A 9,650-nucleotide genomic window follows, 5' to 3' on the forward strand; every position below is an offset into this window, starting at 1 on the left:
AATTTTTTAATTTGTTCTTTAGCCCTTAAAGGACAGATTGATCCTTGGGAGTAGTAATAACAGGTTTGGGATGGTGGAAGGATTGTTCTTGTAGATGAACAATATTAAGCCCCATCAATTTCGAAAGAATCGGGGGGGAAAGAGGTGCCAATACTTTTATAGCCCATAAATTCACTAATGGCAACATTTGTACTGGCTAAAATCACAAATCGGGTGTCTCAGGACTTCAGTTCTGCTTGTAACTTCAAGGGGGAATGTATTAGTCTTTGTCTCACAACGTCTTTTTGTAAATTTGCTCGTAAATATACCAAGAGGTTGCTGTTGGTTTTTGTTCTTGTCATTTACGATAGTATGTCTGTTGTAAATGTAATTTTACAAAGAAAAGTGCAAAGAAATATCAGAAAAAACATGTAAGAGTAAAAAAAGTTACTGTATCTTCGTTCTAGGTAAATTTACGTAAATATTTTTCAACAAATATGCTTAGATTATTTCTTAACTGTTATGATATTGTGTGAGCAGTAATTATAATTTTACAAAATAAAATTATTTATTAGAAAAAACATATAAGTTGGTAAAATTTATGATTGTCTTGTAAAAGAGGCCCCACAAGGGGTTGTAAAAGGGATTTTGACGTAGGAAAAAACAAATTGTGGAAGGTAGGGAAAATTTTTTAGAATTTTTTCTTTCACTATGTACATTTGCGTATTTTCCTCTTTCCATTGATGTGTTTTTTTCGTAAATTGGACTACCTCAAAGTTTACCCAGCCTGAGGAACTGCATATCAATATATTTAAATGTCCAGTAAGGGTTAAAGTAATTTTTTAACATTGAGTGTCGCTTAGCTCATCTGGCAATCACGTGCTCAAAAATTCCAAGATGTTTGCTTAAATAAAGTATAATTGCACTTGTTTTTTCAAAATGGGCAATCATACTACTGCAAATCATCAATGAAACGTATAAAAACAGTTCCTTAAATGAATTTTATTGAAGTCATTTGGTTTTATGTTGTGAGCACATCCTCTGAAATGCTAAGATCTGTGGTTAGAACTGTAATTGCACTGTATCTGTACCTCAGACTAGAAAGTCATTGTTCATTTAAAGTATAAAAACAGTTTTTATGAGTTTACCTAAGGTGATTGCACCATTTTTTTCTGTTTCATTTTTGCAAGAATTCTAAGATTTGCCTCTATACCACATGGTTTGCAACATCATTGCTGGTTCCATATATTGTCTGCATGTATATATAGTATACACTAATACCCCAAACTTGCGTGATTCGAGTTATGTGAACTTTTCATCAGAACTTAACTAATTGACAGACAAGTTTTTCACACACACACACACACACACGAACATTGCGAATCCTCAAGAAACACTGCAAAAGTGTTTTGTCCAAATCTACAGTACATTTTCCAGCGATGACTGCTGAGGGGCTGAATTCCAGTGGCGAGTCCTTCTTCTTATATCCTGTTGGTGCTGGCTTTCGAGTATGGTCTGGAGAACCCCTGGAGCAGGATGAGTTTTCATTGGTCCCTGGGAAGGTGATTCATATGGCGAGCGTTTTCGAGTCTTACGGACCTTCTCAGGCAGGGAATATTAATGGGAGCCTCTTGATTGGCTTCTACCTGAGTGGTGTCATGCCTGGTATTATTCTTGGAATTATGTGCTTCACGCCCGGTGTTGTTCGTCTGATGGGCACTGGTGCTTCCATAGGGAGGGAGGGCCGTGGTCCTTCTCACACACGGTATTAGGAATGCTTCTCGAGTGGTGTTGAGGGGAGGCTTTTGTTCAAGAATAAACAGTGCTTCTTTGTAGCGTAGATGTCGTGGGTCAGGCTCTCCCGATGATTTAGACATTCCTGATGATGTCGTCTCTCATGGTATTCTGCTGGTGTACTGTAAGGGCGTGCTACCTAATGGCTCCCTCCTGGGCATAGCAGGAGATCCTTATTGACAGGCACATCATCGTCATGCCGATGTAAATCTCATTAGGCAGCACACCCTTACTGTACACCAACAGAACATCTTGAGAGACGACATCATCAGGAATGTCTAAATCATCGGGAGAACCTCTGACCCATGACGTCTGCGCCTCCTAGAACCACTGTTTATTCTTGAACAAAAGCCTCTCCTCAAGAAGCATTCCTATTGGTTAAAGAGACGAGAGAGAGAGAGAGAGAGAGAGAGAGAGAGAGAGAGAGAGAGAGAGAGAGTGTTTATTTCTTTAATCTCATGAGGAATATTAATTCATTTTTCTTTACCTGCTGGTCACACCATTTATACTCCATTCGAGTTTTAACAAAAAAATTTATTTGTTTGTTTTTTGTCTTCCAAACATGTATTACCTGTACTACACATTTTTTAAACATATGAATGCACACATACACCAACAGTGTGCATTTGTTAATACCAATTGGTTTGAGAGAGAGAGAGAGAGAGTGTTAATCTTTGGATTTTCTCTGGTCAGCTCTTGGGATTTAAAAAGAAAATAATTTGAGTAGCAGCACACACCCAGATGAACCACCAGCCTTATGAATTGATGCTCTCAAAATAGGAATTTACATGATACACAAGATAGGAATTTGCATGATACACCAGATAGGAATTTGCATGATACATGAGATACATGATAAAATAATTTTTTAGCAGTGAAAATTTGGGGCTGCACAATACGCAAGATTGCATATTACACGAGTATATATGGTAGCTGTCATACTAGTATGTATTGTAAAAGATAAGAACTAAAACCAACAGCAATCCCTGGGTATGTATATGAGCAAATATATACAAGATGTCTTGAGAGGTACAGTAAATTTCCCCATGAAATCTCAAGTCACACTGATCTCCCTCTATCCTGTACTAAGGTGCTAGTGTTGCTATAAGTCATTTATGGCTCATTCAAGTGATTTGAACATTTCCAGCAAAATTCATTCAAACTGCAAGGTGCACAATGTAGATTCTCACCTGAGGCACTCCTGATCAAATGGCCAGAGCTATTACTGTTATGCCTCAAATCAAATGGCCAGAGCTATTACTGTTAAGGTAGGACAGAGAACATGTCATACCGGGAACTCTGGAAGTTTCCAGTTCATTAAAATTAAATATCATTACAATTTAACATCTCGATCAGTTTTAGTTGTACATCTTTCAAGTTCCAAAACTGTTGGACTTTGAAACTTTTTTTTGTAGTCTTAGCTAGTCCAAATACTACAGTAAAGCAGACATACAGATTTTGCTGCTAGCAAGCTTTTCTTATTTTTGTTGAACATCTTTACAACCTTTGTCAATAATAAGAAGATGAGTGGGGAATTCCCCAAATGAAATTGGAGCCTATTTTTTGGTAGCCACAATTGGAGCCTATTTTTTGGTAGCCACAATTGGAGCTATTTTTTTAGTACCCATGGCTATGAAAAAGTACCTCTTATTTTAATATACAGTTCTTCGTGGTAATCTTGCACATTAGCAAAAACAAAAAAATTAACTCCTAGGTGTAGTTTTAATGCAAATATATACTGTGAGGTTGTGGACAAAGTTATATTATATACTAAACTATGACATTATTTAAAAATAGATAGTTCATCAAGGATTACAGTGGTCAGAAATGATTAATACTAGATCAGTTTGGGGAGAGGGGAACAGGTATATCAAAGTATGGCAGAACTATAAGCCCAGACACCATTTTCTTCTAAGGGCCTATTTGAAATGGAATGCAAAGGCATCAAGAAAACTATGGTTTATATACTATGGTATATACAGTTGGATTTAAACCTTTTACACTTAATATAAACTGCTCCATCACATAAAGTCCACCTAATATCAAGTTGCTTCTAAATTTATGATTAGGAATTGGAATTTTAGTAAATAAGGCAATGGTAAAGGAAACACGTTATTCTGATATGTTTAATACAGTTTTTAAATATCAGCTTACTCCAAAGTTTTTGTAAATATCACCTTATTCCAGTGTCAGTCTCAAGAAAGTTGCATCATCCTCCCAGCAGTTGAGAATCACAAAAGGTTTGACCTGTATTGAATGCTGAAGCCATCATATGAAAAAAAATTGACATGTGATGTAAGCATTTCTCATCAACAGTTTATTACCTTCTGATGTAAAAACTCTGACTTTACAAAAATCTTTTGTTTGGTATTCTGAAGTTATAGGGAAAGCTTATACTGGGCATGTTGGTGACTATATACCTCTTCGTTCTGGCATAAAGCAGTGACACCTCTTAACAAGTGTTCTCAGTTGTAAGCCGCCTTAAATACAGGAGCCTGTATTTAACAACATTGTTGCATTTGAACAAGAAAAATATTCCCCATACCCATGAAACTGTTATGAAGTCAGTTATGCTATTGGCAGAAATTCATTATGTACTTAACCTATATTCTTGCTATTCTTTATCCTTGGCAGGCCCAGATGACAAAATGAATTTTTTTTTCATTTAAAATATAATAATATGACTTATTGTTGGGTTATCAGTTCCAGTTATTTGTAGTGTTTGTGGTTGAGGCATATTCTTCATTTTTCTTATTGTACAGTACTCATGTTCATCTCTTGAACTTTTCTTAAATCTCAATGTTATAAAAAAGAGCTAACCACTTGCTGGTGAAATTGTTGACTAGAATAATTGCATAGTTTCATATGATTACTAATTTGTTGTTTATAAAATTAGAGACCTGTTGTAAGATTAGAAAAGATATTTATTAATTTTCAGCCTTATGCCACTGGCCAGTGACGGGAAGATAAAGTAAGTAAGTAAAGTAAAGTAATTTATTAATTTAATTTCAGATGAAATTTGAGTATAGCAGTTTCTGATAGCTCTGTATCTTGCATTAAAACTCTGATGTGATAGCTCATTCACAATTACATAACACTATTATGTCAAGGAGAAATGGTGAAGTTAGGCATTTGTCATATATATTAGTATCTTAATTATCAGAATGCCACTGAATTACTTGACTCATCAGTTAACATGGAATTCCACTTGTCCAAATCCAAGTTGGATGTTCATGCATTAAATATGGAGGTACAGAAGCATTTCAACTTAATGAACCTCACTTATTGAGTTTTGTAATTGGATATGTCTGAGTCTGGTAAAAGTGAAATTAATATTTCATAATGACATCATAATCCAGTTTAGTATGGTAGATTTATTGGACAGTGAAATGGATGTACATGGCCAACATTTTCATGTCCATACTTGTGAGATTTGAGTTATCTGGAGTCAGTCATTAAATGTCTGTTTTCTGCTGTGTAAACAACTTAGTGCTCTTTATCAACATGAACTATTTTTTCACCTTTGCAAGCAAAGTATGTGTGGTTAATTTTCATTTTATGTTTAAAATGTCTAAATACCCTGTACAATGTAGTTACATAATGTAATGTACTTGGAGAACATTGTTAAATTTATGCTTAAAAACTAATTTTTTAAAAGTGAAAGGTTGCTCTGTGTTGATCTGACATTCATGTGTTCTGAAATTTTGAAATGTTTGGTTAAATAAAGTGTAGTAATTGTATATATATGAATTGTACACATTTAAGGCAGTCCCTGGTTATCGGCAGACATGGTTAATGGTGATCCAGTTTCATGGTGCTAGGCGATTTATGGTGCCACAAGCACCAGGTTTTTGGCTATTGGCAATTTTCGCTTAGCACCCTGCTAAAAACAGAACTTCCTGCAGATAACCGAGGACTGCCTGTATCAGAATAGTAAATAATCACACTACTGCAGATCACTGTTAATCAAATATATATTAAAACAGTTCTTTACATTTTTTAAAAGTTACTGTGCCATGCTGCTTTGTTTCATTGTGTAAGCATGTACTCTGAAATTCTAGATTCTGTGGTTAAAAGAAGTTTACGTAAGTGCACTTATTCCTGTACTACAGATAGATTGTAAATTTAGCACATAATACCAGTTCCTAGAGTGAATTATTTTGAGAGTGATCGTTCTCAGAAATTCTAAAATTTGTGGTTAAAAGAAGTGCCATTGCTTCAGACTGCCACCTCCACACCCCATGAGTTTGCAACATTGTTGTTTGCTCAGTTACATAATGTGGAAAATGACGATTCTGACTGGGACTAAAATATTCAGTCATCACAACAACATTAGGCTCTCGCATCCAGTATGATTGGGGTATTTTGATTGATTATACTTCAGGCAGTCCCCGGCTTACGATGGGTTCCGTTCTTGAGATTCGTCTTAAGCCGGAAAATCATGAAAATTCCTAAGAAAACCTTACTTTTAATGCTTTGGCTGTATTACAAACTGTGTAAATTACATTTTTTTGCATTTTTCCTAAAAAAAAAATTCAAATATTGATTATTTTGCATATTTGGAGTCATATTTCTTCCGTCAGATCGGTGTTGTAAACACCGTAACCCTGGAACATGCATCGTAAACCTGGAAATAATTTCTGATGGCTATAATTGAAAAGCGTTGTAACCTTGGAACGTCGTAAGCCGCAACTGTTATAAGCCAGGGACTGCCTATATATATATTTAATGCAGTTTTTATAATATTTTGTCATTTCCAAGGTAAGGTCAGAGTTTGGACTAGAAGTAAATAATTTTCAGTCCGTGAATGTCTCCATGTTTACATGAGCATCATGTCGTGAAACACTACACACTTAATGTCTGTCTCTCTCTCTCTCTCTCTCTCTCTCTCTCTCTCTCTCTACTCTCTTCTCTCTCTCGCTCTCTCTCTCTCTCCACGGTCTCTCTCTCTCTCTCACGTCCTCCCTCTCTTCGCCTCTCCTCTCTCCTATCTCTCTCTGATATAGTATTTTTATTGACATTCAATGAAGACAATAAAGTACAGTTGTATCTTGATACTATAATGTAGTGTTGCATGAATATTTTTCAGTATGTGTTTATATATTTGCATATGTTTCTCTCTCTCCCCCTCTCTCTCACATAAAAATACCCCAGAGAGAGAGAAAGACAGAAAGAAAGGCTAGCAAATGCAGTTTGTGCATAGTTTACTTAACACAGCCCAGGTGCAAGTACACACACACACACACTGAAAAATCTTTGTACGTATGTAGATCTGCATGTGTTAAGCACATAATACTGTAACATTAAGTAAATGTCAGTAAAATTACTCTACAAAAGAGAGAGAGAGAGAGAGGGGGGGGGGGTTACAATAAGTGCAGTGTTTTATAACATACAGTACATATTTTGAAAAAGGAAACATAATTAATGGTTTTCTAATACTATATGAGTTTTTGTTAATTTTAAATATCTTGTAAATGTAAAATATTTTAAATTTAATAATAATTACAACAAAATAACACTTAGGACAGGATATTAATTACTATACTTTGTATGGAGTTATTGTACACCATAAGCTGTGCTTACATGTTGCTCCTGAGTATCATGTTGGTTATGTGTAGATCTTCGTTATTTACGTATCAGGAGGGAAGACCCCCAATCTATCTGTTAAGTTGAGGTGCCACTGTACTATTAAAATTTGTTGAGATGCTTCATGGTGATTTAACTTGAGAATATTCACAAAATTATTCATTGCTTGTGTCCTGACAGTGTCCAACTTTGAAAAGTACGTATTTACTTGTTCCTCCTCTTCTTATTACACCATGTGCATAATTTTGTAGTTTTGATTTTTATTTTGAAATAGAATAAGATCATGTTTTGTAATAATTTTTTCAATAATGTTTCAAGTAAGATTTGTCAGTAGTTGTCTTATCAAGGTTTATGATAATTATCAAATAATTTTTGGATGTAAGTCATTCCATAATTGAGGTAATATTTTGTGTTAAGTAAACTTTCAGTGCTGAAAGTGCTTTGCATTATTATTTTAAAGCTGGCTAAATTTTTATAATTAGTGCAGTATTCTCATTCGTCTTAATGCTAAGTATTCACCTGTATATGCTTTAAATAATTTGGATGTTGTTCACCTTTAGTATATGCTTTAAATAATTCATTTGGATGTTGTAATTGATATCCAAAACAATTACATTTCTCATTCTTTTGGGGTCTTCCCTTGACCATAAATTAAGAAAGAAGCTCATGTTATGACCAAATTTTTTTTTGTACTCCATGTTTGAAATACTTGTTGCTTTCACATTTGTCTTTAAAGGGGGTGATTTCATGACAATATATAATCAACAATTTGTTGAATTAAAATTTATGGAAGAACATGTTCTCATATGTTATAAAACTATGAATTAGCATGTTTGAGTCTAAAACTATGAGATCTTTATACTTATAGTAATAGTATAGCTATTGCTTGCCATGTCATCTGCCAAAGATATTTTCTTATCTAGTCATATATTCTCCTAGATTTTATACATTTTATTGTCTCGGTGAATTCCAAGGAGTTAAATTTCTTATTACAGTCTTACTTCCACTAGTAATACAGTAATTCTGTAATAGTAATATTACTAAAGCTGTATTTTCAAGAGTTTTATCTTGTTAATACCAAAACTGTGATGTCCTTTAGGTTGTTTCTTTCTTTTCCCTTTTTGGCATCGATTTGACATAATTATGTCCATTGCTGCGGAATGTTATTTGCTTGGTGCTGTCTAAACATTTAATCTGTTAAAATTTTAAATAGTACATTGGTGTGTCATATATGTATATGCGTGTGTGTGTAGTGTACATAAATCTCAGATTTTATTTGTGGAAGGGTCAAACTGCCTAACTGCTGAACATTGTACCTTTTATAATGTTGCACAACAGAATGGGATTGTGATTTAGTGTGTTTTTTTTTTCAAGGAACTTATAGAGGTAGATATATAGATAGGACAATGTTTTAGTTGAAATTTTTTTTCTCAGGAACATCTAGAAGTATGTACATTAATTCAGAATACTGTGTGTTAGTCACTTACTAGTTGTAGGAGGTAGGCAGTTTGATAACTAGTTGTTAGCAGGCAGCCCTCTTGTATTAATGTTTATTTTTAAGTAGATGAAGTAATTTTAGTATTTGCTTACAATACTGAACTGCACAGTGGATGTGAACACACCAGTTTAGGCTCAACAATTTTGTATTATTTTATGAATCTCCTTGAAGTATTTATTTACAAATTTTTAAACCGAGTTTGTATTGATATGGTGCCAAATGTATATTTTAATCTTTATTAAACTCGTCAGTAATAATTACTAATATGGAACACAAGGTGTTTACTTAATTGGTGATAAAAACTGCAGATCTGCCTTTGAAAAGCTAATGTATTTTGTTAGAGAAATTTGGCCTTCCTTTTGAAGTGAAGTTGTGTTTTTTCCACATTTTCCATAATCGTATGTTATCAAAATATAATTTTTTTTTGGTAGCTAACATCATACATAAATTATGTTGAAGTGTTTCAGTTGATGCTGGGGACATGGAAGTTGATGTCACTTCATCCTTCAGCTGCTAGAAATATATTGTTTTAATTGAATTTGCAATATTTCATCTTGCTTCTGTGGTTGTGATGACAAAGGTAATAACAGTAAAAATTTTCAGGTGATTTTGTACTTTTAAATACAATATACAATAGGATTTAGAGACACTTTTGTTTACTGTTTATTTATTAACCATACAATATGGAGGGTTCAGGCTTTTTGCAATCAAGTTTGAAAATGAGATATTGCAGATTAATTTTAAAGGTATATGACCTAACATCAAATCAGTGTTATGCATCATTTCATAATTA

The 9,650-nt window shown here is 34.0% G+C and overlaps 1 protein-coding gene across 2 annotated transcripts in view; it reads left to right on the plus strand.

The window, feature by feature from the left end:
* The window catches only part of LOC135196910 (uncharacterized), a 174,059-nt gene extending 167,390 nt beyond the window's left edge, over positions 1–6,669 (plus strand). For both annotated transcript variants that reach the window (XM_064223726.1, XM_064223725.1), the window contains one exon: positions 3,961–6,669. The gene's annotated coding sequence lies outside the window, so the exon portion shown is untranslated. The remainder of the gene's footprint in view (positions 1–3,960) is intronic.
* The last annotated feature ends 2,981 nt before the right edge of the window (positions 6,670–9,650 follow it).

The sequence above is a fragment of the Macrobrachium nipponense genome, chromosome 18 (assembly GCF_015104395.2).
Source record: "Macrobrachium nipponense isolate FS-2020 chromosome 18, ASM1510439v2, whole genome shotgun sequence".
NCBI classification, from domain to species: domain Eukaryota; kingdom Metazoa; phylum Arthropoda; class Malacostraca; order Decapoda; family Palaemonidae; genus Macrobrachium; species Macrobrachium nipponense.